Source organism: Protopterus annectens, chromosome 1.part0, assembly GCF_019279795.1.
Source record: "Protopterus annectens isolate FY-2018-M chromosome 1.part0, PAN1.0, whole genome shotgun sequence".
In the NCBI taxonomy this organism is placed as follows: domain Eukaryota; kingdom Metazoa; phylum Chordata; order Ceratodontiformes; family Protopteridae; genus Protopterus; species Protopterus annectens.
This window is the reverse complement of record NC_056725.1, coordinates 996586437-996605471: the sequence shown is the minus strand read 5'-3', so window position 1 is coordinate 996605471 and position 19035 is coordinate 996586437.

The following is a 19035-nucleotide window of genomic DNA, read 5'->3' as shown; positions in this document are numbered from 1 at the left end:
GCATGTCCATCAATTCTGAGTTGGACATGGCTTTGTAAGTCAGGCAGAGGTCACCTCTGAGTAAGCAATATGCCACTGAGTACAGCTGGAGTTTTTCCACTCGGGCTGCATAGGACATATGTTTGAGACCAATAATCCTCTTGGTGATGTACTTTTGTGGTCTTTCCAGCTGTTGGAAGTGTCTTGTGAGGTACATCCAAATGGGGCATTGTACTCTATGATGGGTCTGATGAGTGACGAGTAGAGGGGCATTATAACCTCTTTATTTCCAGATGCAAACCCTTTAGTAATTAGATGGGCTACATAGAAGGAATTTCTAACTACTTTGGCAATATGATTGTCAAAGGAGAGATTACTATCTACCTGGTCCCCAGATCTCTTATTACCTCTTCTGTATTAAGGGGGGCTGTCACCTATATGGTAATTCATGGGTGTTTTGTTTTTCCCAAATGGGATGACTATGCATTTTTTGGCATTTAGCTTGAGACCATGACTTTGACACCAGGTGTCCGTCTCAGTAAGGCACTTTTGGAGAATGTCCGTGTCAGCCGTAGAGTCAATTATGGCTCCCAGTTTGCAGTCATCAACAAATTTGGTTAGCCATAGTCCTCCTGTGTTTGCCTGTACTTCTGAGAAGTATATGCTGAACAGTAGGGGTCCCAGGACTGAGCCTTGTGGGACACCACTTGTGACTGCTTTAGAGTCGGACCTGGAGCCTGCTACTCTTACCATGTGAGTTCTGTCTGTAAGCCAGTTGGCAACCCATCTCATGACGTAGGGATTTATGTTCAGGCTGGTGAGTTTTTCTATAATTCCTGAGTGGGAAATGGTGTCAGAAGCCTTGGCAAGGTCAAGGTAGGCTGTGTGAACTACCTTCCCCTCATCTATGGCCCTGGTGACTGTCTTGAAGAAGTCAACCAGGTTTAGTAGGCATGATCTGCCTTTAACAAAGCCGAACTGGGTTGGGTCAAGTGTTTGAAGGTTCCCAATGTCTTTGTTAATGAGTTCCATGATGATGCGCTCCATAGCCTTGCAGACCAGGCTAGTCAGGCTTATGGGGTGATAGTTACCAGGGTCAGTTGTGGCCCCTCATTTGTGGAGCGGAATAACTGTTGCTGTGTACCATTCTATGGGCACATAAACTGTGAAGAGGCTGAGAGTGAACAGTCTGTTTAGGTGGGGGGTTAGTTTGTTCTGTAGCTTGTGCAAGACGCAGCCTGGGACACCATCTGGCCCCACTGACGCTGTGCTTTTGGCTTTTGAAAGGGCTGTTTTCACCTGTGCATCTGTGATTTCTGGGACACTACACTTTTCTGGTATTATTGTGGGCCATTTTGGGGGTGAGAGGGTGTGACGTTTGCACTGAATCTATCTGCCAGGATGTTGGCAATATCAGTGGGTTCAATATATTTTCTGCTATTTTGCACTAGCTCAGAGTATATCTGCAAGTTGCCACTTAGATTCTTGATGTAGCTAAAGAAGGCTTTGTGGTTATCTTTCAAATCCTTGGCTATTTTTCTTTCGAAGTTAGCCTTGGAGGATTTTATGAGGGACCTTAGTTTCTTACTGATACCGATCAGGGTTGTCTTTCCTTCTTGGGATTTGCTTTTTTTCTGAACTAGTTTCCTCCTTCTATTGTATAGCCTGTTTATGGCAGGGGTCCACCAGACTGGTTTCCTTCTCTTAGGGGAGTGAGTCTTGGTTTGCTAGGGATGGCATGATCCATGCATCCTTGTAGGTGCTCATAGAGTGCATTTGTAAAGGTTCCTGCATCTTGGACACTGTTATCCTTTAGCGTGGGGGCTGTGAAACTTACCACCTCTGTCTTAACTAAGGTGAAGTTTGCTATAGAAAATTTTTTCACTGTGGTTTCCTTAGTTGGAGGTAGTGGTGTGGTGTGGACATCCAGAGTGATTAGTTTATGGTCTGATCTAACCAGTGATGGGTTGACCTCTGATGTGGAACACCTGTCGCCCATGTTGGTGATGACCAGGTCCTATATGTTTTCACCTCTGGTAGGGGAATTTACTAGCTGATCCAGGGAATTTGAGTTGATAAATTCCAGGAAGCGCTAGACTTGGTAGTTTGTACTTGAGTAGTTTTCCCAGTTAACGGTAGGGTAATTGAAATCGCCCAATATCAGGGTGTTCGGTAGGACCTTCATGTTTTTCAGTGTCTCTACAAAGGCATCCTGGGTCATGGAGGGTAATCTGTTGCAGGCCACAATTTGCATTGCAGATTTGCCTGATGTTAGCTGCACATGGATGATCTCGGAGGTATCATGCTGCACCACTAACCTGGAGATGTAGGTATCCTTGATGAATATGAATACACCCCTTCCTTTTGTGTTTTAGTTCATGTTCTGTGGTCAAAAAGTGTGGTATGAGTTGTAGCCCAGTAGTGCCGGGGTGCTCTGTGGAGCCTTGAACCAGGTTTCAGTTACTGCACAGATGTCGACATTCTCCATACTGAGGAGTGCTTCGAGCGAGTGCATTTTGAGATTTAAACTCCTGGCATTGAGTAGCATAACTCTCATTTTTTTATTTGTGCTGTTTACAGAGGTTGGTTTGACTTTTGAGCCTTGCCTAAAAAAGGCACTATGGGGGCAGCAAGAGCCTTGGCAAGTATTTGAAAGCCTAGGGGTGACAGGTGCAAGCCATCTCTTGAGAAGCAATGAGGCCTGTCAAGTATGTCATCCCAGGCTGACAGACACTGGATCCCCTTTGAATGACACCAGAAGCTTAGCCAATTGTTGAAATTGATAATTTTTCTTTATACTGTGGTATCATTCTTGGTGAGTGCAGGATACTACTCAGGATCAGGGTTATACCCGACTGGGCTACTTGATCAGAGAGCTCTTCCATGTCTCTTTTCATGTAGTCTAGGGAGGTATGACTCAGGTCATTCACACCAACATGAACAATGACAGAGTCATATTTGTACTTGTTCTGGAGTGACATGAGTGCTTGTGTTATGTGGCGGATTCTGGCTCCCAGCAGGCAGCTAACAGTAACCTTCTTCTTGTCCAGCCTAGTGAGTGGGACATCAGTGTGCTTGACTATACAGTCAACTATTACTAGTGTGTTAGGTATGTTATTTTGCCTTAAGGGCTGTGATTGTGTGGCACACTGATTTTGTGTTTTATGTGTTGTCTGGTTTGTGATGGGAGGTGCAGTTCTTTTGGGTGTCTGCTTTGGAGGTCTATGATGCTTTTGCAGGTTTTTATTTAGAGCCTCCAAGTATGATTTTGTGTATTTATGTGCATTTTTTGTCAGTGCTGGTTTAGTATGTCTATGTGAGGCTGGAAGTGTGTTGCAAGTGTTAACCTTCTCCTCATGACTGCCTGTTCCAGTCTTAGGTGGAGAGAGCTTAGCCTCCAATTTAGCTATATAATTGCATCTCTCGCATATGTTAATGTTTTGTGGTAGGAGGAGAGGGTTGTCTGTGTACATGAGGCAGTTGTAACATTGCCTCAGGATACCCAGGTTCACCATCTGGACTGGAGAGTATACCTGAAATTGCCCTTTGGTCATGCCTGAATAATAGGGTGAGCTGCTTAGTCACTTGGTTGGTGAGGGGTGAATAATGAGCCTTGCCCTGCTGGGCAATCAAGTGTCTGGGTATATTAGTGCTTGCTATTAGGTCACTTTTACAATACTGGAGCAACTGATTACACACACCATTATGATGTGTGCTTGCAAATATATAGCACTATTTTATATGTCTGTGTTTCTTTGTCAGTCATCAGTTATCTGTTCAGTAGTCTGGGGCATACAGTGTGCACACCATTCAGTATCATTGCATTTACAATGTCAAAAGATATTAAGTGGGACTAATATGATATGTGTCTGTCAACTAAGGAAAGACAGGATGGATGTCACAAGCAAAGAATCAACTGTTCTTTTGGATGTGGAGGAGTGAATATGCATGTCTGCTATGGCACTAACAAGACTGTGTTGGTCTGGTTACCCTACATGTCTGGGCACCCTGCCTGTCATATGATTTAGTTATGGATGAGAACTGTGAACTGTAATGCAACCCTAGTGCAAATGTAGTGTTTTCAGATGATGGTTTAAGCCTCCTAGGTGTTGAGTCAGTGTGCTATGGCTTGTCTCATAACCAGTGCATGGACTTACTGAGCATGGCTATGACTGCCTTTGACCACACCTCCTGCTGGTTCTTCCCCTGGGTCATCATTGGCCTGTGGCTGTGGTGACCTTGGCATTGCCGGTAGGATATGTTCCCCATTCCCTTAATGATCCTGCTTTAGCTGTTTCCATTATATTAACTTGGGTAGCATAGTACATACTATGAGCATTGAGGGACATGTCTGTGGATTGTAATGTTGCCCTTGGCCAGAGGTATGTAGGTACTGGCACTGTGAGTGCAGTAGCTGAAATACATGCCGTATGGCATTACTGGTTGGGCTGTGGGGCTCATTATGATGTTCCTCTGTGTGTGTGCATGTGTGTGTGTGTGTGCGTGTGTGCGTGTGTGTGCGTGTGTGTGCGTGTGTGTGCGTGTGTGTGTGTGTGTGTGTGTGTGTGTGTGTGTGTGTGTGTGTGTTTGTGTGTGCACATCTATGATGGGTTTCCTCTGCCATGAGTCTAGTGCATTGCATGCATCTACACCAAATTGATCCTTGGAGATATCCCCCATAGCACACATAGGTTCATAGGGTCATAGGCGTGTACTAGGCTAATGGCCCTGGGGCCTTTACAAGCCTAGCCCATAGGATTACCCTGGCATCATGCCAGCCGACCTTAGTTCCCAGTGCCTCTGTCGAGTAGAGCCACTGGAGTTATCCCCACGGTGAATTTTCTATTTCCCATCCACTCATCAAGATTCCTCTAGAAGAGGGTCAGCGAGGTGCTCTGCTTGACATGTATGGGAAGTCTATTCCATAGCATGGGCAGTGTCTGAGTTATGAATCTGCCCCTCCAGCATGTTCTGTTGATTGTGGCAATGAGGTTGAGGTCTCTGGAGTGTGTGGTGCAGTTGGGGAATGTAGCACATATGGAGGTCGTGCCAACTGCAAGGGTTGCTAGCATACCATATCACATGATTCCCATCACATTACACATGACTTGGCAGTTGTTCTAATGGTAGACCTTATGATTAATGTAGACCCTATCATTAAAGTAGACCCTACACTATTCCTCAGATGTTGTTCTCTTGTGTACATGACTGCAGTGTATGACACACATTACTGAAGAGTAGCATGATATATGTTACAGTTGCAGTATACCTGTGATCCTCACCTCCAAACTTGTGTTAAAATATATGTTCCCTCTGCTATGTTGTAGCATAGCACGCAGGAATGTTTGGAAGAACCCAGATGCTAATGCCTATAAAACACCAAGCATGTCCCCTCGTAGTCTGTTAAGGGTAACTGTGATTAAAATACAAATTTAAACACATACCTTATATTCCACTGGGATGGGTTCCTTGCATTTTGCTCTGTATCTGACTCATGACTGGCAGAGGTCCCACAGTTCCTCTATTGTGTTTTTGTCCTGAAAAGTCTTCACCATCTCTGTCTATGACTATTGGCAGCAGCAGCAGCATTGCCTTCATCCTGCAGCACACATACATGTATGTAAATTGTAGCTGCTACTAACAATCTGTCTGCGCTTACATTGTATCTGTACTCCACTATTTTTTCAATGCACATATAAGAAAGGGCATGGTGTCTATATTGATGCCTTATATTTTATTGAGAAGCTTCACAGGACTGGTTGATTAGCATGCAATTCAGCAGTGCATGCTGCAGTTGGTATCTATGAGGCACAGACTAGCTCAGATACAATCAATTACTTTCATAGACCATTATGAAAAGGCAAATGTGTAGTTAGGCAAACCAATGTGGATGAGATTCGTTTCAAACTCAGTGACACATTCATTTTTGGAAAGTATATTTTGACAGAGGAGTGTTGCACTCCATCAGGTATGCATCCATTTTGTTGACTAAATAATACACATGTTGGAATGGATGTAGGAATAATGTGAAATAAATCAATAAGCATTTGTTAGAACTGTACTCATGACATGGTCTTGTTTCCCAGCCATTTGAGAAGTACAGACGATGCAGTGTAGGCCGAATGTCTGTGCGTAATAACTATGCACAAGTTTCATGGATTGTTCCTTTGAGGGCACTTTTGAATTTGCACTGTTATTTGGTTAGTACATTTTTCCCTTAGCCTCTTACATTTTTTTGTTTGGTGTTAGGGTAGATGAGTCCCTGCTATAGTACAAATCTGAATGGACTGTTGTGTTGGGTGTGTGAGCATAAGTGAGTATTTGTTATGGCACAAACAAGGGTATGTCTGTCATGCTAGTCTTCTTGTTTTGTAGCTCCCATGTTATTTGTTTTCCACTGCTCAATCTTTAAATTGTAATCAAGTGGTGAATATTGAGAGCCTTCATGTACTGCCTGATCTGTACACAGTTTATTTGCACATATGTGATCCTTATATCTGTTGTTGTTATTTTGTCTTTCAGTAAATAATATACCCACTCGGCATAGGGCCAAAGTTTCTTAGGCAGAGAATGACCTCATCATTGAAGCATTAAGGCAACATCATGCGGTTCTAATGTCCAGGGGGTGGACCAATATATCACAACATGCAGCCCTGTGGGATAAACTGATCCAAAATGTAAATGCTACTGGCCAACTAAACCGCAGCCATGAGCAGGTGTGACACAGAGCCACAGACATGATTCATTCTGCAAAAAGGCATGCTGCTGATGTGGTGCATGATTGTCAGGTCATCAATAGTGGACCTGCAGCAGAACAACTCCTTTCTAGGTTTGTAAGGTAATATGTCACAATGGTACCTATTCTTGGGGCATTGTCTACACATTATTCATGGCTTTGTCAACATTCCATGCTCTAAGAGATTTTGATGTATGAATGTCTGTAATACTAGCAGCTGTGTAAATAGCTTAAAATATATTGCAGCATAGTAGTGCAATTATTAATGTATTCCCGCTTTCCTTCCTTTTCTCACAGGTGAACATGGAAGCGGTTCTGTGTACCCTATGCCCCCTGATATCAGTTTGTTGTCAGACTCTGATGATGATGTTGGCTAACACATACCCACTCCACTGAGGCCATAGATATTAGACAGTTGGAGGGAGAGAAAATTGACAAGGGAAGTGTGGCTACTACTATGGCTTCAGTGACTGCTGACACTGGCCATAGCCAAACTGTTGGTGAGGTGCCACACAGGTGGATTGATAGGGGTGCTCGGAGGAGGCCTGTTGTCCCTCCCCAGCCTGCTGCAGGTGTCTCATGTGTCACAAGGTGTATGTTTAGGGCCATCAAGGAGGCACATGCACATTCAGAAAGGAACTCAAGGAGAATGGTCAGGGCTATAGATGCAGCACAGTCTGTCATCCATAATTGCCTCCACCATGTTGTTGATACCATGGATCGTTTGAATGACATATTGGAACAGGATGTGTCTGTGAGGGAGCACAGTTCATTTGTCATGGAACACATATAATCTATGATGGAACATCTGTTGGGAAGGGAACATTGGCCTTGAGGGCATACGTCAGCAATCACATCTGTTGTAAGCCAATGTGGCCATGCCTGATCATGTTCCCATAGTGGCAGTACAGATACTGCTCCAGCAGGGAGTGTACTGTTCACATCCAGATGTAGCAGGCCATGGGGTTGTGGTACTGGTCATTCCCATGAAGGGAACATGTCCAGCAGACATTAGTCACCTTCAGATAATAGCACAGTATCTGACCTTGGGTGTGGAGGTACCAGTGCAACAACATTTACATGATTCATCTTGTCTGCTTCCCTTGCTTACTTACACACACACACACATGCACGCGCGTGCGCGCGCGCACACACACACACACACACACACACACACACACACACACACACACACACACACGCACACACGCACACACGCACACACACTAGCTAGCCTTTTGTGTCAGCCTAGGCCACCTGAGCCCCACCCAACATCCTGTGAAAGTGATGGTAACTGTGCCACATCCCTGTCATCTATCTTCTGGATTCAAGGATACTAAAGCTATGTATCTGATTCACAGGCTGGCTAGCTATATTAATATGATGTTATTACCTCCATTTATACTGTTCAACTGATAATGGTACTTGTCATTTAGATTGTATGTAGCCATTTAGACTGTTGCTTCCATAGTAGTTTATCTACTGTATAGTGGATGCTTTTGTAAGGGCTATGAAGTCAGACAATTACATGTGTCTTATTAATATATCTAACTTTCTCATTAAGGATTGTTTAGTACAAACATATGGGTGCACACCCAAAGTCAACCCATCAGATTCAGAGCTCAGAACTGCATGTCAGCAATAAAGACAAATCTCATCAGTCCTGTAATACTGTATGGTGTTCCTTTTTGCATGTACATTGCCATAGGTTCGGGGGGGGTCATAGGATGTGACTAGGGTATGGACCTGAAGTTATTTAGAAGCATAGATGTTACATCCAAATATATTATTCAAAGGCAGATATAATGCATGACCAGGGTTTGTCTAGCAAGGGTCACACATGTCCAAGTGAGCAGCAGCACTGATCCATGCCATATAACATTTTCATTTCAAGTCTTCCAGTCTGTTCTTCAGCAGAGTAATGGAGGTGCTCTGCTTGACATGGATTTGAAGCCTACTGTAGAGGAGTGATAACCTTTGTCATAGTGTACACTAAGGTCCCTAGAACAGGTAACTGGTATCCCACATTATTTACACATGTGCAGCAGTGTCATCCCATTTTGGCTACAAATATCCTTGTAAAGCATATGTAATCCACCTCAAAGTTATCTATATGATACTGCAGACAGTATCAGTTACATCAGCCTGCCCACAGAAGACATGTCTAGGAGACCCTATGATGTTTTATTACACAGACATGTCTGAGGTCTGTCAAGTTGGTGCATGTGTCTGGTACAATGCATATCAAGGGTAGGATTACATTCATTACTACATCTGATGAGGGATGGTTATAGGGGATTGCTAACATATATTGCTATTGATGTAATGCAATTGCTAATCAGATGTATGATGTAGACTGTCTACCTCCCGACAGTAGACCCAGGTTGCAGTTGACATATGTACTAAGGTCTATCAGTACAGACATGGGGAATAGTGTACTCACAGTTATTTTATAATATGCAGGTACATTATATTATTACCAAAGGGTATGCTGATTCATTCTTGTACAGTTCATGTAACACTCATGGCTTTGTCAGCAGTCATTAGTGCCACAGACCCTCTGCTTTGTTTAGGACTTCCAGGTCGTATACTCAAACACGAGGGACCACAGCACTGACATGTCTGTTACCACACAGGTGGCATGTCTGCTACATGAGGTGACATCTCACACTGTGATTGAATGTTGTTGGTCTGAGGTCATATTTGCCAACCAACTGATAACATAGGATTTCATATTCACCTTGGTTAGTATCACATTGAGGAGAAATACTGGACTATGATGAAGGTCTTGGCCAAATTACAATAGGATGTGTGCACAGCTCTGACAAGTTCTATGTCTGTGGTCACAGTTTCAATTTCCACCAGGTTTTGCAGCTACAATATACATTTGGGAACACCTAACTGGAACACATCTAGTGTTTAGAGGTCATCTATTTCCCTGTGTCTGAGATCCATGCAAATTGTATCCATTGCCTTACAGCAGAAGTTGCATAAAGTTATTGTTCTATAACTACATTTGTATTTTGCCAGTCATGCCTTGTGTGATTGGAAAATGGTCACTGTATTCCATTCACTGTGGACAACAGCAGTATTCAGATTGTGACTGAATATGGTGCCTAGATGACTAGCCCACTGTTGAAGCACATGAAGAACACAGGCCAGAATGCCATCTGGTCCCATGGTGACTGTGCTCCTAGTCTTGGAGAGGCAGTGATAACTTTGTTATTGTAGATACCACAGCTCGGAGGTGATGTTGCACACATGATTTGTACTAGGTGGGGTAATAGCAGAGGGAAAACATTTCAGCCAAATGTGTCTGCTAGCAAGTTTGAAAGTTACACCTGGTCAGTGTATATACTACCATACTCAATTTGATCCAGCTGCGTCTCAGTTATATAATTTTGCAGATGTACATGATGAAAGCCTTCTGGTTATCCTTGGATATGTTGTTGTGTAAAGTCTTGGCATGGTTGCTCTGTGTGGGTTCTTGCAGGTATCTTATTTGCATGTTTATGTTAAGGAGAGTGGCCTTCCACCCATGGCTTTCAGTGTTGTACTTGTAAACAGCAGCTTCTTTCACTTATTGTATATTGTATTTATGACAGACATATGGTTTGTATTTTCAGGAGGATCTTTGTTTGCACCTATCAGGCATGGCTGTGTGTATACATTTGTGTAGATGTGTAGACAGGGCATCATGGAGTAAGGTACTATCGCTGTCAATGACTTTTGCAGAAACTGTGTCTTGGAAGTATTCTTGACCGTCCCTTAGGAGTGTGTGTGGTTACCTTGGATGATGATTGTGAACCTTACTCCATCTTTGGGGGTCTCTGTAGCTATATCTACTTCAAAATATAGCACCTTATGGTTGGATTAATAGTGCAGCACTACAAATGTGCCATTACATTGTTCACTCATATTGCTGAGGTACAGGTCTGGAATATGAGATAATCTTGTGGGGTGGTGCACTATTTCTTCCATGGCATTTCAGTTCAGAAACTGCAGGTAATATCATGTAGGTGATTTTGTTGTCCTATAATTATACCGATCAATGGATGTATAATTCCACTCACCCATGGCTGGGTTGCTGTGCTCTACTTTAATTGTCCCATGTAGTAATATATAGGCTGTGTGCACTTCTGTATTTATGGATGGTGACTTATTAATAGTGATAACAGGAAGGGGTTTCCTATCCACAGTAGGTTGGACATAGAATAATTCCATATAGTTATCTTCTAGAAAAAGTCTTGAGGTGCACTAATCTTCAATGTAAATAGATAAGACACATCCCGTGGTAAACACAACTTCTGTTTGCTGAGTGGATGTTTGGAAGGCATTGTAGCCTTGCAAGGGCAAAGTAAATGCAGTTGCCTTGAACCAGTTTTCTATGCCTGCACTTTCATCAGCATCTTCACTGCATAGAGTTCTTACAAAGAGTGAGGCTTCAGATGTGGACTCCTAGGGTTTACAGCATGGCCCTCACTTTGTTGGAGGTATACATTTTCATATTGATTATTCTGCTGTTATGACCTTGACTAATAAGGGGATTATGGTGCAATCAAGTAGCCTATGTCTGGCAAAGCAGTGTGTTCTATCCAGCATCTCATCTCACACTGACAGATACTGTATCACATACTATGACACCAGAAATCTAGGCAAGTTCAGTAAATCTGTCATTCCTTATATTGTGTATCATCCTAGTTGAGGGTATAATGCTGCTCGAACATAGGGACATACCTGGCTGGGACCCATATTTAGATAGCTCAATCATGTCTGTGTTCATATATTCCATATAGTCATGTCTCAAGTTGTGCATACCAAGATGAAGTATGCTAGATTAAGGATGGGACTTGTTGAGAGACTTGATTGCATGTATGCTGTGACGACTACATCTGCCACACAGCTGACACTAAACATATCCTTGTTTAAGCTACTGAGTGGGGCATCTGTACATTCCACTATACAGTCAACTATTATGAGAACCTTTGAGCTACATGCCCATTGCCTTGAGCACTTCTATGGTAAGACAGCGGTGATGATATGTCTGGTGTGTATTGTCTGATTGTAGCCTGATTGTATTAAGGATGTGTCTGCTGTTTATGTTGGTTTGTGGGGAGTACTTCTGCACATGATGCTTTGTTTTGGGTGCATTTTATGAGTAGTAGTGAGGTTTGTGAGTAGACAACTTTTCCAATGTTACCAGTCTGGAAACTAGAGAGCACTGAATCCAGACCACTACTATACATGGAGCTGTTGAAATGTATAATTCAGTGATGTAGGGGATACAGGCTATACAGTGCACAGGAGGAATTATCTACAATGAGTCAGGAACTCATGTTAACTATGTTAGAAGGGGAAACAGAGGGGAAATGATAGTTGATAATGGGAGGTTTGAACCTGGTATCTGCATAGAGAATTCAAACAGGAGGTGTATATGTGATCTGATATCCATTTTCAGGTGACTAATCTATGGGGTGTACAATATGATGTCCTTCATAAGGTGGATCAATACTTCTGTTATTGACAATTAGGTGGATAAATTGCTGCCTGTTATGCAACACAGTTTCTGATAGTTAGATTTACTCTGCTACATAGCAGCACCCGATTGTATTGAAAGCAAGTGTATTGATGTTTCTGCATGTATGAGGGCAAAGTGTTACAGCATCTGCACACAATCCAGAGCAGGTAATACAAAGACACACAGTTAAAGCCCAAACTGAGTCCAGACACAGTAACCAGCAATTAGATACTCCTACTGTACACTCATGCCATAAGTGTAAAGATGGAGTTTCTCCAAATAAAGATGACATCTTCATCTACTTATTTTATGAACAGTACCATTAAGGCTCACCACAGCAGATGTTCTGCTTCCATGTCTAAACGTGCTCTGCATCTTCCTTTTTCAAATCCACCACCTGCATGTCTTCTGACAAAACATCGATACATCTTATTGCAGGCCTTCCTGTTTCCCTTTTACCTGGCAGCTTCATCCTTAGCATCCTTCCCCCAATATACCCAAGATCAACACATGTCCAAACCAACACAATCCCACCACTCTGTTTTCATCTCCAAACTGTACAACCTGAGCTGACACTGTAATATATGGTTAATACTCCTGTCCACCCCCAGCCCACACAATGCAAAGTGTAACATGTGGTACTCTGCCAACACCTGTTATGTCTCCTGCCTTTTTGTCAGTGGCAACATTCAGAACCCATATAACATAGCTGGTCTCACTACCATCTTGTAGACCCTCCATGTCAGTGTTATTGGCATCCGTCTATCAAAGATTACTCCTGACATTCTTTTCCACATAATCCACCATGCGTGCTCTCTCTTCTATTCCTGTCTTCCACATTCACTATTACTCTGAACTGTTGGTCCAGAGTATTTCACATCATATGCCTTTGCCAACTGTACTCCCTGCATTCTAAACATTCCTGTATCCTCTGTCTCAGTCACACACATATACTTTGTCTTAGTCCTGCTGACCTTCATTTCTTTCCTCTGTAAAGCATATCTCCCCCTTCCCAGGGTCTCATACACCTGTACCCTACTCTCAATGCAGGCTACAATATCATCCGCAATAACCATAGTCCACATGGACTCCTATGTGATCTAATGTGTCAACCTGTACATGATCATTGCAAACAGATGTCATGATGTTTGTACATACAATAATAGTAATGTCACTGTTGTTTGTCTTATATAAGATGAGGTGACATCTACATGCCTGTCAGACCAGTGTGTGACTATATATATATATGTATATATATATATATATATATATATATATATATATATATATATATATATATATATATATATATATATATATATATATATATGAGTCTACTTCCCTTGCTCGAAAACACACCTCTTTGAACAAGAGAAACCCGAGATCCACTTTAGCAAAAGTGCACTTAACCAAAAGTGCACTTTCATGAAAATTAGTTTACTCAAGCACAGTACAGTGGGAAAAAGGAACTATACCTTTTCCCCACCATAATGCGATCTCGGAGTTAGTATATATATAAGTTGTGAGGGTGTGGGGGGAGCAGGAGGGCTTGCCCCCCTGCAAAAATGTGTTTAACTTTTCCGGACCAGACCTCCACTACTTATATATGCTAACTCTGAGATCACGCTACAGTGGTGAAAAGGTATATTTCCTTATCCCCACTGTACTGTGCTTCAGTAAACTGATTTTTGCAAAAGTGCACTTTTGGTTAAGTGCACTTTCGCTAAAGTGGGTTTTGGGTTTCTCTTGTTCGAAGAAGTGTGTTTTTGAACAAGAGAAGTAGACCCATATGTATATATTGAAAGATTGAGAGAGAGAGAGAGAGAGAGAGACAGAGAGAGTGCTATAGCATGAGAAGCATCAGATTTGTGCTATGGTTAACTAAGTATACATGCATCTTGCCTTTTTTATAATGTTTGCACATCGGTAAGCAGTGAGCAAATGTGAGGAACATTGCTCAGATCTGAGTTTTACTATTATGTTGTATATACCTGCTACTATAGCCCACTCCTACCCCTAATCCAGGCTGGGATTTCTCGATTACTACTGGCTTTGATTGAATGTATCTGGTGTGTGTGGTTGGCAGTCAGACATAAATCCTATTTTTTCTTTCACTGTTTCGGCACAGATGTGCTCCGGGCAAAATACCTACGCCTTATCAAAAAGGATTTAAACATGCGGCACATCATGCAAATGTGGAATTAAGACAATACAAAGTTGGTAACAGTATGAAACACAGAGTGACACTGCAAAACACAATCTATTGCAAGTACACATACAAAACCTCTACCTATATCAGGATTCAAACCCTCAACAGCATTACAGCTTCATTAGAAAGAATGGCTGCCTTAGTCCTTTTGGCCGCAGAAGCAGCTTTCCGGAGGGGTCATTCATCATACAACCACCTGAATAACAATGTACACTTACGCAACTATACATGATTTACCTAACACATAAAATGTATTGTGGGGGATAATAATTGTGACAAACACCCTTCTGCCGTGGGTTTGTGGGCAGCATAGATGAGTTAGTGTTACGTCATTTACAAGGGACACCCCTGTTTTGGGGGGTGGGGGAACAAAGCACACCTACTGTTAAGATACAGACAATTCTGAAGTCAGAAACTGCAATATGTAGCCTCATTTTCTAACTTCTGTCCTGAATGATGTACCAGTAATCTGCTGCAGATGGACTGTATGAAGGTTTCGTGCAAGAGCCCTACTACTTACAAATAGAGACATACTAGTAAAATAGTGACAGTAATCACGTTACTTAATTTTCTGTACAAATACACCACTATTTACATGTATACTGTACCAAGTTCATAGACATAAAGGATATGTCATAATACTCCACAAGACTACAGTTTAGGTTAAGGACCTACCTTGCAAATGTAGTGGCTGACACAACTGTAATTCAAGACTGGCTCTGTCTGATGCAAGCAGTACACAGCCAATACATCAACAGGTACAGGTTGTGTGAGTTGCATAGCAAACTTTTTAATGTATGTATGTGGGTAGGAGAAAGGTATTAATCCCTAGATGCCTAAGTGTTCAGTGAATGTGCTATGCATTGTCTCTTAGCTAAAGGAAGGGCATACTGAGCATGCCTATGTCTGCCCACAGGGACAGCTTGGAGTTTCTCCTCCAAGTCCTCCTGTGACTGTGACTGCAATGACCTAGGCCTTGGTGAGGGGATGTGTGTCTCTTCCCCTTGCTGATCCTGCTGCAGCTGTTTCTGCAGGATCAGACTGTGGAACATAGCACATACTGTAAATAATTGTGTATATGTGTGTTGAGTAAACTTCAAGGTTCCCCGGATATATCTAGGCACCAGAAGAATGACTTCAGAAGCTCAAAGACATGCATTATGATGTTCCCAGTTTGTGCGTGTGCCTCATTATGGTGTTCTTCTGTGGGTCTGTGTATGCATTTTGGATAGGTGTCATCATCCATGGTTCCAGGGACTAGCTAGATTCCCCCAGTAAATGGCACTGTGGGATGTCCCCTTTAGTAAACATCTGGTACAGCTGTGATTTGTGCCAGATATGGGAGTCGTGATAAATGCCAGGGTTGCAAGCACACTCAGTAAAGATAATTGTGGGCATTGCACTTGGCTTGGAAGTTGATGGAGTGGTATCCCTTGTGGTTAGTGTAGATTCTGCCCTGTTCACCAGGTGGTGTCTGGATGTGTACATGAGTGCAATGTATGGCACCCCTTACTGCAAGGTAGTGCACTACATAGTTAAACCATTGCATATTGCTGGCCCTCTCTTCAGGAGAAAGTGGAAATAATATGTGCTGATTGGCATGTAGGAGAATAGCATCCAGGAACTGGTGGAGTATCTTGGATGCTTATGCCTCTGACTCCCCCATCATGTCCCCAGCTGGTCTTTGAAAAGTACCTGTAGCTAGTATCCTAAGGGCTACATATACCTTAGTTTCCACTGGGATGGGTTTCCCTTGGTTGGCTCTGGCTCTCAGTAGAGGGTGGCAGAGCTCACATAGTTCCTTTAATATGTCCCTGTCCACCCTGTAGCACTCTACAATCTTCAGCTCATGCTGCACCATCTCCTTTCTCAGCATAGACCTATTGTCAGCAGAATGTCAGAACATCTAAGTGACAAGATAAATCAACATTTGAGAAATGATTTATACAAACATGTATTAAATCATAAAACAGCCAAATTTCATTTCACAATTATTGATAACATATGGGGGGATAGATCCAGGAAAATGGGATGGCATGGTATATTAAATAACAAAGAGAGGGCTTGGATTGTTAAATTAGGGGGGTTGTTTTCCCTTGGCTTGAATGACCATTTTTGAATGTCTTTAAAGTTGGTTGCATATATTGAGTATAACTCTTGTTAGAATACGGTGCCTTTAAATACTGGTTTATCTGCTTAACTCATTACATCCATGTGATGCCTCCAGGTGCATCAGCAGTTAACTCCTATTGATGCCTCTAGGCGTCAAATATTGCGTGTTCATTTTTGCATCAATAGTTCCAAAACCATGTTATGTACAAGGTTTTAAAAGATTTCTTGTTAAAGCTCACACAATGGCAAACTCAACTGCATTAATATTTGACCTCTGTCTAGTGCAGGTAAATAGATATTATCTGTTGTTTTTATGATATTAATTTGCATAGATATAATTTTTACATTTGTCTAAATATCTTAACAAGCAAGTAACACAGACAGAACTATTTAGCTTCATACGAAAGCTCTCAGCTAAATGAATAAAATGCTGCTGACAGCATGTTTGTAACTTCAGTGATTGCTGAGATATTGTAAGTTGTTTACAAAATACTACAAATGTAATAGTTACTGTGTTTATTGTGACTTATACAATTTGGTTTAAGACCTAGAACCTAAAGAATAATACCACAATAAAAAATAGCATGTGCTAAAGAGTTTGCCATGTATACTTCTTTCATAACCCCTACGGTTCCAAAGATATGAACATTTGTTTGAAATGTGAGGACATCATTTGATTCTGTTAAAAGGCTTAGGCTCCATCTGCGGGAAGGTACAGTGCAAGCTTCCTGAGGTCCTTTGGAGTGGATCAGTTAATTGATTTATTTAGCATACTATTTAAGTATTCATTAATTTTCAGTAGTGTGTCACTGAAGAAGGCCTTGGGGCTGAAACCGGTCTGATTCTTTGGTTTTGCCATAGTGTATTAATGTATATTATACATTTTCACTCTTTGGTGCTGGCCTCATTTCTATTGTCAGCAGTACCAGCAGCACTGACTTCAGCCTCTAGCACTTGCAAATGTAGAATACTGCAGCAGCCCCTAGCATTATCTCAGTTAAAATTTCCAAGTATCTACTCCAATGGCCTTGAAGTATTGAGGGAGAATCAGAATGTAGGCTGTATGCATACGTTATACATTTCTTGGGTAAGTCTACCATGTGAGATTGGCTTATTAAGATGGAATTCACCTGCTTAGGATATAATTAACATGATTTAAAGGTCCTGCTTCAATACATAATAGTACACTGTGCATACTGGTGTGCATCAGAGCGCAGCTGTGCATAACTAACGTAAATCATGTCAAAATTTTATATTTTCAATCCTGTTGTCATGAAATGTATAGAAAATGGTAATTAATGCTACTTACACTTCATTTCTATAAGCTGCAATGTCAAAAGATATGAAAAAAAGTTGCCATACCGTGTGTTTGAACCCATTACCATTTGCACTCATGGCTAATACCTAAGACCTGGCAACACAGGAGCAGTAATACCAAGTCCTATAAATGGAGGATATGAGCAGAATGCAGCCCCACTTACTGGGTTTGCATGATGCCCAGCAGTGCTCAGCAATATTGATTGAATACATCTGGTTTCTATTTTTGGATGTCTAGCTCATGTCTGATACATGAGTGGTCTGGTCACGCAAACAAGGTAAGCATCATTATAACCATTTGCTCAAAGCTTCACACTACACAAGCACACATAATTCACTCAAAAAGCAACTAAGTTACCTGACACACACACCTGATGTCATCAATGTCCATGGGAAACATAAACACTGTGTAGGAGCTTTCACAAAGTGAACAGCCCTACACAGTTCCTACTTTTTGTGATTCAACAAATCCACTAATTTTTGCACTCATTTGCATGATATCTGTGCTGAAAGCCTGGAAACTACATGGTCAGTAGCTGTGTAAGCTGGGCAACAGCATGGGATCACTACTTTAAAGACATAGGCCAGGCTATTATTGTACCTATTGTGACACTACATTATACTTCTTTTTTCAATGACATTTCTGTTATATTTTAAACCTTTTGCAGCAAATATTATTTTGACACATCATCCTGATGCTTTTGGTCATTCGTAGTGTATACATTGGCCATTATATGTGTGCTGTTACCTTTTCATGGACATTCTGTCCATATCTCTGGACTTTTACATGCTCTTGCTTCCATGTAGACTCATATACTACCAAAACGGACATGGAGTCTACACTGTTCTGTTGAAGGTTTTTGGATCACTCCACCCTGTTATTTTGCTTCATTAGCATACATTTTTGCAACTTATGCTGGAATTTGCATTCCACGAAATTGTCTTTTATTACACGTGAATGCACATGATTGCACGCCACTGCACAGAGTTCACTGAATATAAACCTCACTGTGCCTATCTTCGTATCATGCTGTGATGCACACACAGAAACAATGACCATGTAAACTTTATTGAATTTGCATCATAATCTATTTTACAAGTTTAACTTATTAAGGAAATGCATAGCAAACATCTCTTTTTGCTAAAGGAACATATCCATTTCTT